Raw genomic sequence first — 22,024 nt, 5'->3', positions numbered from 1 at the left:
GATTGTATGCTGTATACTATATCTTTTGTCATTCATTTCCTTTCATCTACCTGTATTATTATAGTTAAAGTCTGTCTTGTAGTCAGAATATAGCCTGTTTTTCTGTTTTTCTTTTTTAATCCATTCTGACCTTATCTGCTTTTTTCTGAAGATTTTTTTTTTTTTGATGTGGACCATATTAAAATTCTTCATTCAATTTGTTACAATATTGCTTCTATTTTATGTTTTGGTTTTTTGGCCACGAGGCATGTGGGATCTTATCTTCATGACTAAGGCCTGAACTCACACCTCCTATGTTGAAAGGTGAAGTCTTAACCACTGGACCACCAGGGAAATCCCCCTTATCTGCTAACTTTTAATTGGAGCATTTAGTTTTTTAAGATACTGTAATTATAGATATGATTTGATATATATTTACAGTTTTATTACTTGTCTTTCTTAGCTTCTGTATTCTACTTTTTCTGTCTTCTTTTGGGTCATGTAAATAATTTTTAAAGCTCCATTTTAATTCATTAATCAACTTTTTAGCTATACATTTTTCATTTTTTAAAGCAGTTGCTTAGTGACTACACATCTGAACTTTGGCCACATTCAGATTTTACACAAAATTTATTTATTTATTTTACCATTTCACACATATTCAAAAGCAGAGACATTACTTTGCCAACAAAGGTTCCTCTAGTCAAGGCTATGGTTTTTCCTGTGGTCATGTATGGATGTGAGAGTTGGACTGTGAGGAAAGCTGAACGACAAAGAATTGATGCTTTTGAACTGTGGTGTTGGAGAAGACTCTTGAGAGTCCCTTGGACCGCAAGGAGATCCAACCAGTCCGTTCTGAAGGAGATCAGCCCTGGGATTTCTTTGGAAGGAATGATGCTAAAGCTGAAACTCCAGTACTTTAGCCACCTCATGCGAAGAATTGACTCATTGGAAAAGACTCTGATGCTGGGAGGGATTGGGGGCAAGAGGAGAAGGGGACGACAGAGGATGAGATGGCTGGATGGCACCACTGACTCGATGGACGTGAGTCTGAGTGAACTCTGGGAGTTGGTGAGGGACAGGGAGGCCTGGCGTGCTGTGATTCATGGGGTCACAAAGAGTCGTACACGACTGAGCGACTGATCTGATCTGATCAACTTTTATGTATATTTATCACAATATTACATTATAAACCTACAATACAGTGGTATAATTACTACCTTAAATGTTCAGATGCCTTCTTCTAAGAAATTAAGAAGAATATAATATTTTAACATTATATTTAATATATTTAATAGTTCCAAGGATTTTCATTCCTTCTTGAAGATATGAAGGTCCATCGATGTCATTTCGTTTCACTTGATGAACTGCATTTAGTAATAGAATTCCTTGTAATGGGCTTCCCTGGTGGCTCAGGCGGCAAGGAACCTGCCTGCAATGCAGGAGACCAGGCTTCCACCCCTGGGTCAGAAAGATCCCCTGAAGAAGGGAGTGGAACCCTCTACAGTATTCTTGCCTGGAGAATTCCATGGACAGAGGAGCCTAGTGGGTTACAATCCATGAGATTGCAAACAGTCGGACATGACTGAGTGACTAACACGCACATTCCGTTCCTTAGCTCAGTTGGTAAAGAATCCGCCCACAATGCGAGAGACCTGGGTTCGATCCTTTGGTCAGGAAAATCCCGTGGAGAAGGGGTAGGCTACCCACACCAGTATTCTTGGGCTTCCCTTGTGGCTCAGCTGGTAAAGAATCTGCATACAATGCAGGAGACCTGAGTTCAATCCCTGGGTTGGGAAGATCCCCTGGAGAAGGAAAAAGCTACCCACGCCAGTATTCTGGCCTGGAGAAGTCCATGGGGTCACAAAAAGTCGGACAGACTTAGCCAGCAGGTCTGCTGGCAATGATTGTGTTAGTTTTTTATTTCCATTCATTGTGGTGGGCAGACCCTGAGATGACTCTCAGGAAGCCCCACCTTCTGGTGTTCCTGTGTTTATAGACTCCCTCCCTGTGAGTGTGGATGGGACGTGTGATTTGCTTCTAAGCAGAAGAACGTGGCAAAAGTGATAGGCTGCCACTCCCATGATTACGTTACGTTATAAAAGACTGTTTTGTTAGCTGACTTTAGACTTTCTCATTCACTTGCTGGCTCTGAGCAAGCAAGCTGCCAGGGCAAGAAATTGTAGGTGGCATCTAGCTGCTGAGGATGGCCTCATCTTACAGACTCTAAGAAATGAATTTTGCCACCAACCTAAGTGAGTTTGGAAGAGGATTCATTGTGGTTAGTCAAGCTTCCAGATGAGGACTGAGCCCTGGTTGACACCTTGATGGCACCTTACAGAGGACCCATCTGAGCCATCCTCTGATTCCTGACCCACGGTAAAACAACCCACGTGTGTTGTTTTAAAGCCACTAGTTTGCAGTAATGTCTTGTGCAGCAATATATTTATTTTTGAAGTCTATTTTACTGGGTTTAGGATTCTAGGTTGACGGTTTTCCCTTCATCACTCTACAGATTATTCTTTTTAAAAATACTTATTTTATTTATTTATTTTTGACTCTGTTGGGCCTTAGTGGTGGCATGTGTAATCTTCACTGTGGATCTTTTGTTGCGGTGGGCAGGCTTAGTTCCCCTGCAGCATGTGGGATCCTAGTTCCTCAACCAGGGCTTGAATTTGCATCTCCTGCATTGGAAGGCAGATTCTTAACCACTGGGCTGCCAGGGAAGTCCCACCAATTCAGTTGTCTTTTGCCCTCCGTTACATCTGATGTGAAGTCAGAAGTCATTCAAATCACTGCTGATAGCCGTGTGCAATTTTTCTCTGGCTGCTTTAATGATATTTTCTTTGTCTCTAATTTTCAGAAGTTTGGTGTGAAATAGCCATCCACATGTGGGTTTTGTTTTTTTTTTGTATTTATTCCTGCTTGGGGCTTGAGCTTGACACTGTAAATTTATAACTGTCACCTAAATGGGAAAAATTTGGCCATTCTTTCTTTATAAAAAAATATTTATTTGGCTGCATCAGGTCTTAGTTGCGTCATCCAGGACCTTTCATTGTGATGCATGGGCTTCCTTCAAGTTGTGACGTGTGGGCTCCGGAGTGCGTGAGCTCTATAGTTGCAGCTCGCCAGTGCTCTAGGTGTGGTGCACAGGCTTGGTTGCTCTGCAGCCTGTGAAATCCTAGTTCCTTACCAGGACTCGAACCTGCGTCCCCTGCGTTGGAAGGTGGATTCTCAACTACTGGACCACCAGTCAAATCCCTGGCCATTATTTCTTTAAAAAACTTTTTTTTGTCCCCTTTTCTCCTTGTGTTCTGGGACCCCACTTATGTTAAACCTTTTAGTATTGCTCCACAGATCCCTGAGCCTCTTAAAATTTTTTTAGCCTTTTTCTTTCTGCTCTTCAGATTGGATAACTTCTACCTAACTTCAAGTATGTTGACTCTGTCACCTTCAATTTCTTGTTAAAGCCATCTTGTGAACTTAAAAAAAAAAAAATCCAGCTATGGTAATTTTTAGTTCTAGAATGTTCATTTGGTACTGTTTTGTAATGTCTATTCATCTGTTGAAATTCTCTATTTGTTCATTTTTTTCAGAAGCATATTTTCTTTTGAGTCCTTGAGCATAATTATAATAGCTGCTTTAACAATGTTTTATGTGGGTTGGAATTTCTGAGATGCAGATGCAGAGACAGATTTATGGTGTTGTAACACCTGTGAAAGGAAATGGGAGGAAGCAGGCTTGGGCAGGGAAACCATCGCATCATGATGTACAACTAATACTGTCTCTGGCAGCCTGACAGGGGAGCTCTGAGATAACAGTTGCCCATGAAAGGAGTTCCACATAGGGCAGAACCGGCTAAGCCGTTGTACCACTGGCTTGCTCAGCTTGACCAGAAGCCACTCAGTGAAAATGGAGCTAAGGGTATCTGTTTAGCTCTTTCAGCCTTGGCTGGTTATAGTGACTTTGAAATATGTGAACTTGGCTAGGCTGAACTACATTTTACAAATTCTCTTACATATATATTTCTTGTTACTGTGGGCCACAACTAGAGGAGCTATCCCACGTTGAAGGTCAGGAAGGGAGGCGGTGAGGAGATACCCCTCGTCCAAGGTAAGGAGCAGCGGCTGCGCTTTGCTGGAGTAGCCGTGAAGAGATACCCCATGCCCAAGGTAAGAGAAACCCAAGTAAGACGGTAAGTGTTGCAAGAGGGCATCAGAGGGCAGACATACTGAAACCATACTCACAGAAAACCAGTCAATCTAATCACACTAGGACCACAGCCTTGTCTAACTCAATGAAACTAAGCCATGCCCGTGGGGCAAACCAAGATGGGCAGGTCATGGTGGAAAGATCTGACAGAATGTGGTCCACTGGAGAAGGGAATGGCAAACCACTTCAGTATTCTTGCCTTGAGAACCCCATGAACAGTACGAAAAGGCAAAATGATAGGATACTGAAAGAGGAACTGCCCAGGTCAGTAGGTGCCCAATATGCTACTGGAGATCAGTGGAGAAATAACTCCAGAAAGAATGAAGGGATGGAGCCAAAGCAAAAACAATACCCAGCTGTGGATGTGATTGGTGATAGAAGCAAGGTCCGACGCTGTAAAGAGCAATATTGCATAGGAACCCGGAATGTCAGGTCCATGGATCAAGGCAAACTGGAAGTGGTCAAACAAGAGATGGCAAGAGTGAAGGTAGACATTCTAGGAATCAGCGAACTGAAATGGACTGGAATGGGTGAATTTAACTCAGATGACCATTATATCTACTACTGCGGGCAGGAATCCCTCAGAAGAAATGGAGTAGCCATCATGGTCAACAAAAGAGTCCGAAATGCAGTACTTGGATGCAATCTCAAAAACGACAGAATGATCTCTGTTCATTTCCAAGGCAAACCATTCAATATCACAGTAATCCAAGTCTATGCCCCAACCAGTAACACTGAAGAAGCTGAAGTTGAACGGCTCTATGAAGACCTACAAGACCTTTTAGAACTAACACCCAAAAAAGATGTCCTTTTCTTATAGGGGACTGGAATGCAAAAGTAGGAAGTCAAGAAACACTTGGAGTAACAGGCAAATTTGGCCTTGGAATACGGAATGAAGCAGGGCAAAGACTAATAGAGTTTTGCCAAGAAAATGCACTGATCATAACAAACACCCTCTTCCAGCAACACAAGAGAAGACTCTATACATGGACATCACCAGATGGTCAACACCAAAATCAGATTGATTCTATTCTTTGCAGCCAAAGATGGAGAAGCTCTATACAGTCAGCAAAAACAAGACCAGGAGCTGACTGTGGCTCAGATCATGAACTCCTTATTGCTAAATTCAGACTTAAATTGAAGAAAGTAGGGAAAACCACTAGACCATTCAGGTATGACCTAAATCAAATCCCTTATGATTATTCAGTGGAAATGAGAAATAGATTTAAGGGCCTAGATCCGATAGATAGAGTGCCTGATGAACTATGGAATGAGGTTCATGACATTGTACAGGAGACATGGATCAAGACCATCCCCATGGAAAAGAAATGCAAAAAAGCAAAATGGCTGTCTGGGGAGGCCTTACAAATAGCTGTGAAAAAAAGAGAAGTGAAAAGCAAAGGAGAAAAGGAAAGATATAAACACCTGAATGCAGAGTTCCAAAGAATAGCAAGAAGAGATAAGAAAGCCTTCTTCAGTGATCAATGAAAATAAATAGAAGAAAACAACAGAATGGGAAAGACTAGGGATCTCTTCAAGAAAATCAGAGATACCAAAGGAACATTTCATGCAAAGATGGGCTCGATAAAGGACAGAAATGGTATGGACCTAACAGAAGCAGAAGATATTAAGAAGAGATGGCAAGAATACACAGAAGAACTGTACAAAAAAGATCTTCATGACCCAGATAATCACGATGGTGTGATCACTGACCTAGAGCCAGACATCCTGGAATGTGAAGTCAAGTGGGCCTTAGAAAGCATCACTACGAACAAAGCTAGTGGAGGTGATGGAATTCCAGTTGAGCTATTCCAAATCCTGAACGATGATGCTGTGAAAGTGCTGCACTCAATATGCCAGCAAATTTGGAAAACTCAGCAGTGGCCACAGGACTGGAAAAGTTCAGTTTTCATTCCAATCCCAAAGAAAGGCAATGCCAAAGAATGCTCAAACTACCGCACAATTGCACTCATCTCACACGCTAGTAAAGTAATGCTCAAAATTCTCCAAGCCAGGCTTTAGCAATATGTGAACCGTGAACTTCCTGATGTTCAAGCTGGTTTTCAAAAAGGCAGAGGAACCAGAGATCAAATTGCCAACATCCGCTGGATCATCGAAAAAGCAAGAGAGTTCCAGAAAAGCATCTATTTCTGCTTTATTGACTATGCCAAAGCCTTTGACTGTGTGGATCACAAGAAACTGTGGGAAATTCTGAAAGAGATGGGAATACCAGACCACCTGATCTGCCTCTTGAGAAATCTGTGTGCAGGTCAGGAAGCCACAGTTAGAACTGGACATGGAACAACAGACTGGTTCCAAATAGGAAAAGGAGTACGTCAAGGCTGTATATTGTCACCCTGCTTATTTAACTTATATGCAGAGTACATCATGAGAAATGCTGGACTGGAAGAAACACAAGCTGGAATCAAGATTGCCCGGAGAAATATCAATAACTCAGATATGCAGATGACACCACCCTTCTGGCAGAAAGGGAAGAGGAACTAAAAAGCCTCTTGATGAAAGTGAAAGTGGAGAGTGAAAAAGTTGGCTTAAAGCTCAACATTCAGAAAACGAAGATCATGGCATCCAGTCCAATCACTTCATGGGACATAGATGGGGAAACAGTGGAAACAGTGTCAGACTTTATTTTTCTGGGCTCCAAAATCACTGCAGATGGTGACTGCAGCCATGAAATTAAAAGACGCTTACTCCTTGGAAGGAAAGTTATGACCAACCTAGATAGCATATTCAAAAGCAGAAACATTACTTTGCCAACAAAGGTTCATCTAGTCAAGGCTATGGTTTTTCCTGTGGTCATGTATGGATGTGAGAGTTGGACTGTGAAGAAGGCTGAGTGCCAAAGAATTGATGCTTTTGAACTGTGGTGTTGGAGAAGACTCTTGAGAGTCCCTTGGACTGCAAGGAGATCCAACCAGTCCATTCTGAAGGAGATCAGCCCTGGGATTTCTTTGGAAGGAATGATGCTAAAGCTGAAACTCCAGTACTTTGGCCACCTCATGCGAAGAATTGACTCATTGGAAAAGACTCTGATGCTGGGAGGGATTGGGGGCAAGAGGAGAAGGGGACGACAGAAGATGATATGGCCGGATGGCATCACTGACTGGATGGATGTGAGTCTGAGTGAACTCCAGGAGCTGGTGATGGACGGGGAGGCCTGGCGTGCTGTGATTCATGGGGTTGCAAAGAGTCGGACAGGACTGAGGGACTGAACTGAACTGAACTGTGGGCCACAAGAGATATTCTTATGGGAGATTTTGAGGGCAGAGGTGAAACAGTAGCTATTTTTGTGGCTCATATACACTGTCATCCGTCTACTGGCTCACCACAGCAACGGTGAGCTCTTGCTTATCCTTACGCATCTTTCTTCTACCCTATCATGTGAATAATTTTAAAAATTTATTGCTAATTGGAGGATAATTGCTTTACAGTGTTGTGCTGGTTTCTGCCATATATCAACATGAATCAGCCACAGGTATACTTATGTCCCCTCCTTGTTGAACCTCCCTCCCACCCCATCCCACCCCTCTAGGCTGTCACAGAGCACTGGGTTGAGCTCCCTGCATCGTACAGCAAATTCCCGCTGGCTACCTCTTTCACATGTAGTAATATATATGTTTCAATGCCACTCTCTCATTCATCCCACCCTCTCTTCCCCCATGCTGCTGCATCCATAAGTCTCTTCTCTACGTCTGTGTCTCTATTGCTGCCCTGCAAATAGGGCCATCAGTACCATTTTTCTAGATTTGCTATATACGGTTAATATATCATATTCGTTTTTCTCTTTCTGACTTACTTCTCTGTATAACAGGCTCTAGGTTCATCCACCTCACTAGAACTGACTCAAATATGTTCCTTTTTATGGCCAAGTAACATTCCATTGTATATGTTATATGTACCACCATCTCTTTATCCATTAATCTGTTGATGGACATTTAGGTTGCTTCCATGTCTTGTCTATTGTAAATAGTTCAGCAATAAACACTGTGGTACACGTGTCTTTTAGAATTGTGCATTTCTCAGGGTATGTGCCCAGTAGTGGGATTGCTGGGTCATTTGCTGGGTCATATGGTAGTTTGATTCCTAGTTTTTAAAGAAATCTCCAGTGTTCTCCATACTGGCTGTATCAATTTATGCTCTTACCAACAGTGCAAGAGGGTTCCATGTTCCCCTTTCTCCATATCCTCTCCAGCATATGTTGTTTATAGATTTTTTGATGATGGCCATTCTGACTGGTTAGTTTTGATTCGCATTTCTCTAAATAATAAGCAATGTTGAGCATTTTTTCATGTGTTTATTAGGCATCTGTGTGTTTTCTTTGGAGAAATGTCTGTTTGGGTCTAATGCCCATTTTTTGATTGGGTTGTTTGTTTTTCTGGTACGGAGCTGTGTGAGCTGTTTGTATATTTCGGAGAGTAATCCTTTGTCCGTGGCTTCATTTGCAATTATCTTCTTCCATCCTATCATGTGAATAATTTCTTAGCCAGAAGCACTTTTGTTTCCAGGGAGTGCACAGGCTATCTAGATCTTTCCTCAGTTCAGGGAAATCTTCTTCTGGTCTGAGTTTGATATTTGCCTCTTTTTCTACTCCTATTTTGTTTCCATCTGGAACCTGTGTCTTTGCATGTTAGGATTCCTGGATCTTTCCCCTAAATCTTTTATCTTTTCCCTCATGTCTTTTATCTAGTTGTTCTTTTTTCTCTAAGCTTTAAGATGTTTCTTATACTTGATCTTCCAGGTTTCTGATTCAGGGCTCAAAAATGACATCCTTTCCTTTAATTCATCTGTGTGCTTGTTTTTTTTTTTTAAGCTCAAAGTTTTTGTTTTTAAGTTCTAATTGTGTGTGTGTGTGTGTGTGTGTGTGTGTGTGTGTGTGTGATAGGTTCTTGTCTCTTCTTACAGCCTACTATCACTTTTAAAATTCAGGTGTTAGTTGGTCTCTTGCAGCTGCAGTTCTGTTCAGCGACCATGTGGTCTGATGCTTCTGCCTCACCCTCCTCTGAGGTCCCTCTGTTCTCTTCTGCTGTCTAGTTTAGATCTGGCTGAGATGTGTCTTTAGAGATAGGCAGGGGAAGAGGGTCTCTGGCCCTGAGGACCTATGGTCCATGGGAGACTTTTGGCTCCCTCCAAGACATCCAAATGAAGCTTCTCTGTTCCCTGGTCTCTCTGAACTCTCAAACTTGAGGGTGGGTAACTCAACCCACATGAGCAACTTCTGGGTGCTTTAAAGGTCAGGAAGGCTCAGCAGCTCACGCAGAGTCTATAGATCCTGAAAGCCCAGTTTTTCCCTGGAGCAGCCACTTTTGGCTCTTGCTCCTGCAGTGTTCTGGGCTTCCTTGACGCACAGTGGTAAAGAATCTGCCTGCGATGCAGGAGACGCAAAAGACTCTGGTTCAATCCCTGGTTTGGGAAGATCCCCTGGAGGAGGAAATGGCCACCAACTCCAGTATCCTTGCCTGAAAAATCCCGTGGGCAGAGGAGTCTGGCGGGCTACGGTTCAAAGGGTCACAAAGAGTTGGACACAAGTAAGTGACTGAGCACGCATGGCCTGCGTTGCTCACTAGTTAACTCCAGGAGGCAGGGAGGCTCACAGAGTCATGGGGAGGTGATCTCCTTAAGAACCAGCTTGTACTCAGAAAAGGCAACAGCCTGGAGTGGGGATGGGGGAGAAAAAGGGGTCCTTTCAGCCTCCTTTATCTTCAGAATCCCCATTCAAAGTATAATTTCCAAAATTTCCATAACTCTCCATAAAGTGAGCATGTGTCAAAAATTTAATTAACTCCTTGAAATGAGGGGAACCTGCAAGATGGTAAGGAGAGTTCAAAAAAGTATGAGGCAGAAATATTTATAGTCACTTGAAAGAAAGAATGTTGGAATGAGACTGGTAAAGTACATGTAAGAGATCTGTAAACTTTGGGTTATCATCTTTTCATTTACTTCTCTACAGGATAAAATTCACTGGTCATCGTTGATTTTCTAGGATTAACGTCTATGCTTTCAGAGTGAAGTAGCCTAATCAGTAGTAAATACAGAACTTCCTTGGCGGTCCAGTGGTTAAGAATCTGCCTGCCAATGCAGGGAACACAAGTTTGATCCCTGGTCCGGGAAGATTCCACATGCCGTGGGGTAACTAGACCTGTGTGTACCAACTACTGAGCTTGTGCTCTAGAGCTCATGAACCACAACTATGAGCCACTTGCAGGAACTGCTAGAGCCCAGGTGCATAGAACCTGTGTTCTGCAACCAGAGAAGCCACCACACACCCCCAACTGGAGAGCAGCCCCTGCTCGCTGCAGACAGGGAAGCCGGCACGCAGCGATGAAGACGCTGCTGCTGCTGCTGCTAAGTCGCTTCAGTCATGTCCGACTCTGTGCGACCCCATAGATGGCAGCCCACCAGGCTCCCCCGTCCCTGGGATTCTCCAGGCAAGAACACTGGAGTGGCTTGCCATTTCCTTCTCCAATGCATGAAAGTGTAAAGTGAAAGTGAAGTCGCTCAGTCTTGTCCGACTCTTAGCGACCCCATGGACTGCAGCCCACCAGGCTCCTCCGTCCATGGGATTTTCCAGACAAGAGTACTGGAGTGGGGTGCCATTGCCTTCTCCGAACGAAGATGCAGTGCAGCCAAAAATATAAAATAAATAAAGAAGTTAAATTAAAAAAACAGTTAATACAGTAAACACTGCTAAAGCATTGCTGTCCAAAAGAAATACAGTGTGAGCCCCCAAAGCAAGCCACACATGCAATTACTCATTTTATTTACTTTAACTCAACGCGTTCACCCTAGCATCATTTAAATGTGCTGTGATTGGATTATGGGCAAATGAGAAAAGCAAAGCACAGAAAGGTTAGGTCATTTGCTCAAAGGTCACACAGCTAGTAGGTAGCAGAAGCAAGATGTGAATCTTAGCCATCTCTCACAGTTTTTGTGACAAAGACTCCTTCCTCATCTAAATGTGAGAGGCCTTGCTTTCTGCCAGAGGTTTCTTTGGGGTCATGAGGTCGGTCTCAAGGAGATGGGATAAGGTGATTTTTCAAAAGCCTAAACTTTCTGATGTCACAATGTCTAAATGTCATGTACTCACACGGAGGATCTGGGAAGTTTGCTTTGTGCTCCAGGCTCAGATTCAGACCTGGGTGGCCCAGGGGACTGGAGGGTGAGGTCAGAGACAGATACTCATCTTTCATTAGCTGGGGAGGGAAGGGGCTGAGGGAGTTTAGACTGTGTGTAGAGCCCTTCATCTGAGAGAAACCATTTTTCCATTTTCATTATTTTTTAATTTCAGAAAACATGCCCCAAACAGCTTTATAATAATCTCAGTATTCGTTTTATAAAATGCAACATTTCCACTGATGCTACCAGCAGAATCACGGCTGTCAGCTACCAGCTTTGTAAAAGGAACGGACGTATTTTCTGTGCCCATAATCACCCCTCTATGGGAATGAGGTCTATTTCAATGACTATCTAATAAAGGAATAACTCAGCATTAAAAAAAAAAAAAAAAATTCAGAATCCCTAGGCACCCTAGAGGCAAAAAGGCAAAGGAAATTTGATCTGATGAAAATTGGAATCTTTTTTTTAAAGGAAAGCTTTATTATTTTTTTTTTCCAAAAAACTTCATTTTAAAAACAGTAGGTTGGTTTATCAACAAATCTCTATTTAAGGAATTGAATAAGGAACTGATTATACAGCTGGCAAAACCTCACGATTCCAACACATTCTGAGATGGGCTAATTTAGTGAAAGGTCTGAATCAGTTTGAAGCATGTGGTTTTGTAGCTCTGACGGTCTTAATTACCTTCAACTCAGACTAAGCCTAGAAACTCATTCTTTCAGACTGTGGCCTCCAGAGCCTGGGGAAATTTGCAGCAACAAGCTGATAAAGATGGTTCGTAATTAGCATCTCAATTGTGCAATATTAATCACCTCCTTCCTGTTGCTATTGTTGTTCAGTCACTCAGTCGTGTCCTTCTCTTTGCGACCCCATGGACTGCAGCACGCCAGGCTCCTCTGCCCTCTGCTATCTCTTGGAGTTTGCTCAAATTCCTGTCCATTGAGTCCCTGATGCTATGTGACTATCTCATCCTCTGGTGCACCCTTCTTTTGCCTTCAATCTTTCCTGGCGTCAGGATCTTTTCCAGTGAGTCAGCTCTTTGCATCAGGTGGCCAAAGTATTAGAGCTTCAGCTTCAGCATCGGTCCTTCCATTGAATATTCAGGGTTGATTTCATTTAGGATTGACTGGTTTAACCTCCTACAGAATGTACATCTCTTATCTCTCTAAATAAATCCACTTCTTATCTATCACTTTGTCTCTCACTGAGTTCTTTTCTGCAACTAGACTTAGAGAATCTGTGCTTCATTAAGTCCTGAGACCAGGTGTGTGATTTCAGTTAAAAGACAGTGGGTTCAGGTCCTAACCTGGGTTTAGGCTGGATTCTAGTCCCGGCACATGGATTCTAGTCCCGTCTGAGGTGCCTCAATTAATCTTATCAACAACCTTATTGTTTATTATTGTTACCCCTCAGTTTATATTTAGGGAAACTGAGGTCCAGAGAAATGATGTTAAAATGCCTAAAACAGGTTTCCATATTTTCCAATAACCCTTAGTATCTCAGTATTTTTTCCATGATATCCAAAGGCCAAAAGAAATACGTAGTAGTTCTGTTTATTAAGTTGTTAGGTCCAAACAACTACTTTTAAATATTTATGTCCTAACAGCTTAGTAGTTATTGGAAAAAATAATTCATACAAGTTGAAAGAAAAAAATTATTCCATCTTAAATAAGCAGAATTACATAGTAATGGGATGTGTGTGCTTGTTGGGCGCTACACATCTAAAAACTTAGAATCAGGTGGGATGTTGTCATCTTCTTTTCTTGTTCTACATTGGTTTTCACATGGTATTTGCTTTTTATTACTATAAACACTGAAAACCCAGCTTTGCAAGGATCTGATGTCATCAGAATGAATGCAGCGCAAATGAGCTGTAGTTTGTGGATATCTGGTAGATATGATCGTGTTCCTTTTGAACATTTCAGATAACAGTTGGGGGACTTCCCTGGGGGTCCAGGGGTTAAGACTTCCTGCTTCCAGTCCAGAGGGTGTGGGTTCAACCCCTGATTGGGGAAACTCCTTCCAATTTGCACTGCAGCAAAAAAAAAACCACCAAACAACCTTTTAGGGAATTCTCTGCTGGTCCAGTGGTTAGAACTCTGCACTCTCACAGCCAAGGGCCCAGGTTTTCAACCCCTGGTCAGGGAACTAAGATCCCATAAGTCATGTGGTGTGGCCAAAAAGGGGCAGCTGTACCCGTGTGTGTTTGCTGAAGTGCCCAGGGGTATCTTGGAACATAGTTTGGGAACTGTGGGTCTGTGAAGGTGGGGCTAGTGAAAACAGGGCCTTGAACCTAAGCATTCTTGTTCCTGAGCCCATATGTTCTGTGCTAGGCTGTTTTGTGTGTGTCCCATCCCATAGCCTGTACTCATAAAGGAAACAGACATTCATTCAGCAGATGCTTTATGAGCTGCTACTCTATTCCAGACCTTGGGCTGGGGTTGGGGAGGGGACAAAGATTCATTGGCTCTAGGGCTTGTTTTTTCAATCATTTTGTCATGTCGGAAAAGAATTGCAATTCAGCTACAGTGGAAGGACGTACAAAATACCACCTTATCGGGAAAGGGGATCCTGGAGGTGATGTGGGGGTGGGACTGATGTAACTGCCATGACAGCTTATTTAGGCTACACTGATAGAGATTTGAATTTGGCAATGAAGCAAGTGCTGCCCTTTTCATTCTGTGCAGATCACTCCAGAATTATGTTCAGGCTGGAGAAGAGACAAATCAAGGGTTTCAGTAGGCATCTTGTCACCTCTGCAGGCTGCTATGGACTGAAGCAGGAAGCCCGAACCAATAATAAGCCTGTGATGAAGAACTTTGAGCAGAGAAGATGCTGAGCACCCTGTCACTGGAGCTAGGTAAGGAAGGGTGTGTGGTAGAGTCCTTCTTCAAAGGGGGCTGGGCCAGCTGGCCTTCAAGGTCCTCTCCAACTCTGAAAAAGGCTGATTTTGTGAAGCTGTCTTCTCACTGTCCACACTTGTCCCCTTTTGTCACTGACTCTGAGAAGCCAACACACCTGTCACTGACCTTGAAACAGCATTGCTACATGAAAACTGACATTGGAAATGGACTTCCCTTCGTTCATTTGAGGTGCATTTACCTTGGAATCCCAGCAGCACCTCCTGCCTAAGGTTGGGGTGAGGGGAGGAGAGTGGAAGGACTGCTTCCTGACATCTCTTAGAGGCTGGTGGCACTGACTGCTTGCTGGAGATGGAAGGTGGGCACCTGATGACCCTCAGTGCTGTCAAAGTGACCCTGAAAAACACACAACTCACCTTGGCTCCCTCCTGCTCATGTTTCTGCAGGGGCTTCCCACTGTTGACTGGATAAAGTCCAAACTTCCAATTCAGCACTGAGGTCCCCTAAGGCAAGGCCTCTGTCTAACTTACCAGCCTCATCTTTCCTGGAAGCGCTGTGATCTAGTCATACTGAGTGACTCATAATTCTCTGGAAACAGGGTTCCCTGTTCCTTTGCTGATGTTGTTCCCTCTGCCTGATTTACTCTTCCTGGTTTGTCTACTTGGTAAATTCTACTCATTCTTATAGGTCTGGCTCAGTCCTATCCTTTGTTATGGATAATTGAAAATAATTTAATTTCCAATTTTATGGTTTGGCATTCTGGGCTGGGCTCAGCTGGATGGTTCTTCTGGACCAGCCTGGGATCACTAGTTGGTCTGCAGTGTGCCAGTGGATTTCCTGGGACTGGCTGGCTTATGATGGGCTTACCAGGACTTCTTGAGATGCTGAGCAGGAGGGTCTCTCTCTGCATAACCTCATGTGGTCCTCATCCTCTGGGAGGGTAGCCCAAATTTCTTTACATTGAGAATTCCAAGAACTGCAAAAGAGGACAAACCCCATTTCCCCAGAACTTTTCAAATCTTTGCTTGCATCATGTTTGCTAGCATCCTATTGGCCAGAACAAGTCACCTGACTGAGCCCAGCATGGGAGTGGAAGGGCATTCAAAGTAACATAGCAATAAGGTGCACATATCGGGTGTGGAGGGGATTTGGTACCATTTTTGCAATCTTCCACAGCTAGACAGCTTGCAGGCCAAGAGGATCTGTTTGAGCTCACTGGGATGTGAGCTCCTGGAGGCCTCAGTCTGAGATGCCTTAAATTCCCCAGAGCCTGGCATAGAGCAGGTACTTGGTAATTACTGACTTCTCCTTCAATATCCACATGGCCAACTTGAGACTTTGACTCAAAGGAATGGCCAGAGAACCCAAGGTGAAGTTAGTCTCAGGAAGAGGGAAGGAAAGACAGACAATCTTTTACACAATTTTGCTCAGCAGCTCAGTGTTGTAATTTGTCCCAGAGAATGATTTGATCTGATTCAGCCACAGTCTGGTCTTCACCTTTAAATGTTGGGAACTGCATAAATCAGCACATTTCCCCCAAAGCAGAGTCTATATACAGCACTAACAGGCTGCTCGCCATAATTAGGCCTCTAGCAATGATTGTTTTTGCTCCCTGTGTTTTATCACCAGCCTCCTCAGGGAAGGAAAGGAGAATGATCAGTGTTATGATGTTTATGTGCACCTTCAGGGCTTGAGAGGTCTGGGGTAGGTGCACAAACAGGGGCTCTGGGCTGCAGTCCATCACGTCCTCTTCTAGCCTTAGCTTTTTCATCCTGCACCATCCTCACGGGGTCTCCCTATGTGCATGTGGTCACCCCACTCTGCATTTCCCCATTCCTTTCCACCTCCTTCATCCCCATTCAGTTAACCTCCTCTTGGCCCTTTGAGGCTAGGAGTGCATACACTGGGCATAGTCCACTCTTGGAAGGAAGACCCAGAGAAGAATTGATGCAGGTGCTGGAGGCAGGCTCATGACATTTAGGCACAGAATTCTGGGGATTTGGGGAACTGCAGTGTGGTCTTGCCTGGAAAATCTCATGGACGGAGGAGCCTGGTAGGCTGCAGTCCATGGGGTCGCTAAGAGTCGGACAAGACTGAGCGACTTCACTTTCACTTTACACTTTCAGGCACTGGAGAAGGAAATGGCAAGCCACTCCAGTGTTCTTGCCTGGAGAATCCCAGGGATGAGGGAGCCTGGTGGGCTGCCATCTATGGGGTCGCACAGAGTCGGACACGAATGGATCGACTTAGCAGCAGCAGCAGCAGTGTGGTCTAGGAATGCGGAGGGGCTATAGGTGAGCACAGCCTTTTGGACCCCTAGGTTCCTTGCCCTGTGGACAGAAGTGCTGGCTATTGGAAGGTCAGAGAAGGACCCTTCAAAGTAGGGTCCTCAAGGCATTTCAAACCAAGTGACAAGGCAGGAGGCCCTGGTCACTGGAATCTAAGGGTGATTCTCTGGGTGTGTGCAAAGCTAGAGAGGCTTGGGGGTCCCAAAATCTGATTCAGTCCTACTGCTAGCAGGACTAGGCCTCCAGAGTTATAGGTATCACTTGAGCAGAGCCTGGCTTATTTGAACTTCTGGAAGCAGCAGCCATGACCCCTCTTATTTGCACATCCTTCTGCTGAAATGAAAAGCTTTAGCATCTGTTTCTATTTGGCTCTCACTAAAGACCTGTGGTGGAGAAGGCAATGGCACCCCACTCCAGTACTCTTGCCTGGAAAATCCCATGGATGGAGGAGCCTGGTAGGCTGCAGTCCATGTGGTCACTAAGAGTCGGGCACGACTGAGCGACTTCACTTTCACTTTTCACTTTTATGCATTGGAGAAGGAAATGGCAAGCCACTCCAGTGTTCTTGCCTAGAGAATCCCAGGGATGGGAGAGCCTGGTGGGCTGCCGTATATGGGGTCACACAGAGTTGGACACTGAAGCGACTTAGCAGCAGCAGCAGCAGCAAAGACCTGTGGGGTCACAGGAAAGGGAGTCTTGCCCCCACTGAACAGATGAGGAAGCTGAGGCTCAGGGAGATAGTGTGATTTGCCACAGGTCACACACCTGTCAGTGGTAGATCTCGGCTTGAGTCCCAGTGCTGGGCTCATGTACAGTACCCCTGTTACCACACCTACTGCATCTACTGAATTTTAAAATAGGTCTTTTTTTTTTTCTTTAGAATAGATCCTTTTTTTTTTTTCGGCTGTGCTGGGTATTCATTGTGGCATGTGGGCTCAGTATTTGTGTGGTGAGGGCTTAGTTGCCCCTTGGCATGTGGGGTCTTAGTTCCCCACCCGGGACTGAGTCCATGTCCCCTGCATCGGAAGGCAAATCTTAACCACTGGACAACTAGGAAAGTCCCTGGAATAGATCTTAGATGTCTGTTTATATCACTCATACCTATAATTGTATGAACACTCTTTTAATGATGGCAGTTGATGCTGTGCCCAGGCTTTTGCTGTTATGAACGACGTGGCAGTGAAGATCCTTGTACCGTCAATGCAACACTTGGGGTCTAGGATAGACTCCCACCACTGTCCTGTTGTGGACAAAGTTATTAAAGCTCACTTTCCCCTTTGATATACCAGGAGTAATATGCCATCTGTGTGAGATGTTGAATAAATAAATGAATGGATGATAAAAGTGATGGCAATAGTGAAGATGAAGATGGCAATGACGATGATGGTGACATCTGGTCTACCTGACAACTATGTTCCTTGTTGGGTATTTTGGTTTACACACCAGGTGAGTGTTACTGGTCTGAGGCAGCATCTCTGTACCTAATATAGCCTGGGGCTCCCAACAAGACTTAGCCAGTTTAAGCTCAGAACTGAGGCTCTGATGAGTTCACCTAGGTCCTACACTCTATCTACCCTTGCTCTCTATCACTTTAAATACCACCTACATGCTGATGACTGCCAGGTATATATTTCTAGTTCATACCCTTTCCACTGAGTTCCAGAAATAGCTATCCATCCTGTTGACTCAGTCTTCAAAAAAAATCCCTAATTTTTCACCATTTCCCCTACTTTAGTTCACAATGTCATCATCTCTCTTGCTCTCTTCCAAATTCTTTATTGAAGACTTAAGCTTGTTTGCATTAACTCTCTTGAGTTTTATGACAAATACTTTTAAAACCATATATTTTCCTCCAGGTATTGCTTTACCCTATTGTCCCATATTTTGACAAGTAGTACTTAGTTGCTTAGTTATTGTGCTTACTTTATTACTTCATAGGTTATTTAGTAGTATATATTTAGTTCTCCTGTTCATTTCTTCCTTCTAGAATGCAAGCTCCATGAGGACAGGGGCATTGCCTAGTTTGTTCACTACTGTATTCTCTGAACAGTGCTCGACACATAGGTGGAGCTCAATAATCATTGGGAGAGTTCATGAATCACGGTGGCAACTAGATGCTAGACCAGTGTTAGTAGTAGTGCCAGTCACTCAGTCATGTCTCACTCTTTGCAACCTCATGGATTGTAGCCCACCAGGCTCCTCTGTCCATGGGATTCTCCAGGCAATAATACTGGAGCGGGTTGCCATTCCCTTCTCCAGCAGATCTTCCTGACCCAGGGATCGAACCTGGGTCTCCTGCATTGCAGGCAGATTCTTTACCATCTGAGCCATAGCACTAGCCAACAGAAATAGAATAAGAGCTACAAATATGATTTAAGAATTTCTAGTAGCCACATTTCAAAAGTAAAAAGAAACAGATGCATTAATTTTAATAATACATTTTATTTAATCACTATATTAAAATATTATTTCAACATGCAAATGATAAAAAATGATTAATAAAGATATTTCACAGTTCTTTTCCATATCAACTCTTGGAAACTGGAAATGTACTCTATATTTACAGCGTATCTCAAATTCCAGCTGGCCAATTTTCAGGTGTTAGTGGCCACATGTGGGTATTCTTGTTGGACAACACAGTTCTGGAAAAGGAAGGAGACGTTTCAGGGTCCAGAAGAGGCTTTTCTCCCACAGGCCATTTTTGTTGCAGGAAGGAATTCTGAATCAATAATAAATCTTGGATTTAAAACTAAACAGCTGTGATAGAATATCAGCATTTTGAGATCCCCAATGAAACAGCGGATGTAGGTCATGATGGTCAGTGGTTGCTGACATCGCAAGAAGGGAGACCAGTTGGCATCACTAGCTCCTGCCAGGACACAGCAGCCCCTCTGAAGTAGACTTGGCCAAAGATCAAAAAGGAATCTGAACAAGCCTCTGGATTCAACCCCAAGTGACAGAATTTACAACTCAGAAATTCGAGGAACATGTTAAATGATACCATAGGGATAAAACAAGCAAAATTCAGACTGTGGAAAATGTCAGAACGAATGACCAATTTCTTTCAACAAATGAATTGTAAAAAAAAAAAAAAAAGAAACCCCAAATAAAAACCCTGAACACAATAACAAATGAAAAGGAAAACTATAGATTAAAAAACGACTCAAAAGACTTTAAGCCAGTTTTAACTTGTAGACTTTATCAAGATCCTGATTAATAAATTATAGAAAACATGAATTCATGAGACAATTGATGATTTGACACATATTTGATGACATTAAGGAATTCTATTCTTTTTTGGAGAGATAATGGTGTTGTGGTTATCTTGTAAAAATACTTATTTTAGGGATATATACAGAAACATTTAGGTTGAAATGATAAGATGCCTGGGATTTCCTTTGAAATAATTTGGAAGGGGGCAGTGGGGGTGGGTAAAGAAATAAGATCAGGGGTAAACTAACTGGAGAAGCGGAATAACAGGCATGAGTACACTTCTCGCTGTTTTTGTTTATGTTTGGAGCTTTCCATGATAGCATGTAGAAAAAGGAAAAGTAAACAGCTGATCCGCTCTTCTGAAACCCCAGCCTCCTGATCCCTGGCCACCTAAGCGAAGGCTGAGGCCGGCTGGACGTGGGTTGTACTCCCCGAAGGCACCAGGAGGTGGCAGCACCGCCACTTTTCTGCCGGCTGCGGCCTGAGGCCCGGGCCGAGGTGGCGAGGGGTGGGCGGTGGGCTTCCAGGCGCTGCGAAGTCCCGCAGCCCCCGTCTCCTGGGCTACTACTCTTCCACACAAGGCGGGATTCGGGCTTCGGGGAGAGGGAACAGGGGTCCAGCAGGGATTTGCCCTTTCCGGTGTGTGTTCCAGGGACGCTTCTGACCGCCATCCTGCGGGGCTGTGGCCACGCGTGATGCACCCGGGAAGGCTGAGGGAGGGGTCTCGTCTCGGCCTTCCGCTGTGACTCCCTGGTCCCAGTCTAGACTCCTGAGCTCCACCGTGATTTTGGGGCTCCTATCTCATTTCCTCTGGCCTCCTCCCGCATACCTAGAGGCTGCACTCCTGCCTCCACTCTGGTCCAGGGTAGCCGCTGGCGGCCCCACACGCCTGCTGCTGTCTGTCCCCCATCTCCTCATCCCAAGCTCCCCTTTGAGTGCTGGCCAGATGTCCCCTCTTTCTGGATCTCCAGGCACAGGGTGTCTGTTTGGAGGCAGAACCACATCTCTGGGCTTGGCTGTGGTACTGAGCCACGGACTAGCAATGGATCGGAAGTTAGTAAACCTAGGTCCGAGCAAAGCTTCCCTTGAGTAAGTCATGCCCCCTCTAAAAAAATGCTGTGGTTGAGACTGTAGAACAGTAGTTTTATAGCTTTTTAGGATGGAATTCCATTTCCAGAACCCCAATATGTAAAACCAGCCGAGTGGAGAGCCCTGGTTCCACATGGGGTATGTTTAGTCCTCTGGCGCCCACACCCACCCCAGGGTGAAAACCACTGGGCTTCCTCACCTTGGATTCCTTGTCTTTTTCACTGGTTGTCAGCCCAAGAGTTCCAAGAGTTGGTCTGAGACTAAGTCCCAGCATTTCATTCAGCCAGCCAGCCAGCCAGCCATCATCCATCCATCCATCCATTCATCCATCCAACATTTACCAACCTTGAACTCTCTGCTGAACCTCCAGTGAGAAACATTGACCAGACTGGGGACTCTGTCCTTAAGGATCCACAGCCTGGTGAGCAGACCGCACAGTCTGGAGCATATGCCGTACAAGCAAGTGGTCCCAAGTTCAGGAAACAGAGAGGAGAGAGTGACTGCCAGGTGAGGGAGCCAAGGCAGATTTCTTGGAGGAGGCGACAGTTGAGTGATTTTGAGGAAAGTCATGTAGAGAATGAGTTGGAAGTGAGCAGGAGAGTCTGGAAGACAGCGAGACTCTTTCTTAATGCATTTAGAGGGGAGCCCCCAAAATGCCAGAAGAGAGCAATTACTGCAGACTGTGGTTTGGGTGGAGACTGTAGATACCCTATTTGACGATTTGGATGAGCATTTATCCATTGGGCCACCCACAAGGAGGAAGCAGCGAGCCGCCTCTCCTTAAGTGCCACTATAGCATGTCTGGAAGGAAATCCACTTCCCTCACAGAGTGAAATTGCCAATAATTGGTGTTGCTGAGAACACGAATAGCTTCACGGGCCCCCGATGCAACACTGAATCCTGAGTGTTCCTTCCAAGTGCTGGGGATGCTTTGGAAAGAAGGTGCCAAGATTTTAAAGCCCCCCCTTCTTAGGCAGAATGCCTCTCCATCCACAAATAGAAACTTGCTGAGATTTTAATTAAGAACAGTGTACATAAAACTCACTGTTCCTAAGTAAACAAATACTAAGCAAGATGCTTTGCTTTCGTGCTATGGGCTCTTAAGAGATGGGAAAATCAGGACAGAAGAGGTGGGTGGAAGATATTGAGGGGGTAGAGGAAGAAAGACTCCGACTGAGAAGAAAATAGATTCCAGGTCAGGGAGAGAGAGAAGGCAGAATGGCAGACACACAGACTTCGAAAGGAAGAGAG

At 44.3% G+C, this 22,024-nt stretch overlaps 1 long non-coding RNA gene across 1 annotated transcript in view; it reads left to right on the top strand.

The window, feature by feature from the left end:
* LOC139186589 (uncharacterized) overlaps positions 1–19,586 on the top strand; it is a 58,204-nt gene extending 38,618 nt beyond the window's left edge. The window contains exons 2-3 of the long non-coding RNA XR_011570224.1: positions 14,085–14,182; positions 17,761–19,586. This is a non-coding gene — a long non-coding RNA (uncharacterized lncRNA). The remainder of the gene's footprint in view (positions 1–14,084; positions 14,183–17,760) is intronic.
* Positions 19,587–22,024: the final 2,438 nt, after the last annotated feature.

Source organism: Bos indicus, chromosome 13, assembly GCF_029378745.1.
Source record: "Bos indicus isolate NIAB-ARS_2022 breed Sahiwal x Tharparkar chromosome 13, NIAB-ARS_B.indTharparkar_mat_pri_1.0, whole genome shotgun sequence".
NCBI classification, from domain to species: domain Eukaryota; kingdom Metazoa; phylum Chordata; class Mammalia; order Artiodactyla; family Bovidae; genus Bos; species Bos indicus.
The sequence above is the reverse complement of the archived record's forward strand: the minus strand, read 5'-3'. Positions and strand labels throughout refer to the sequence as shown.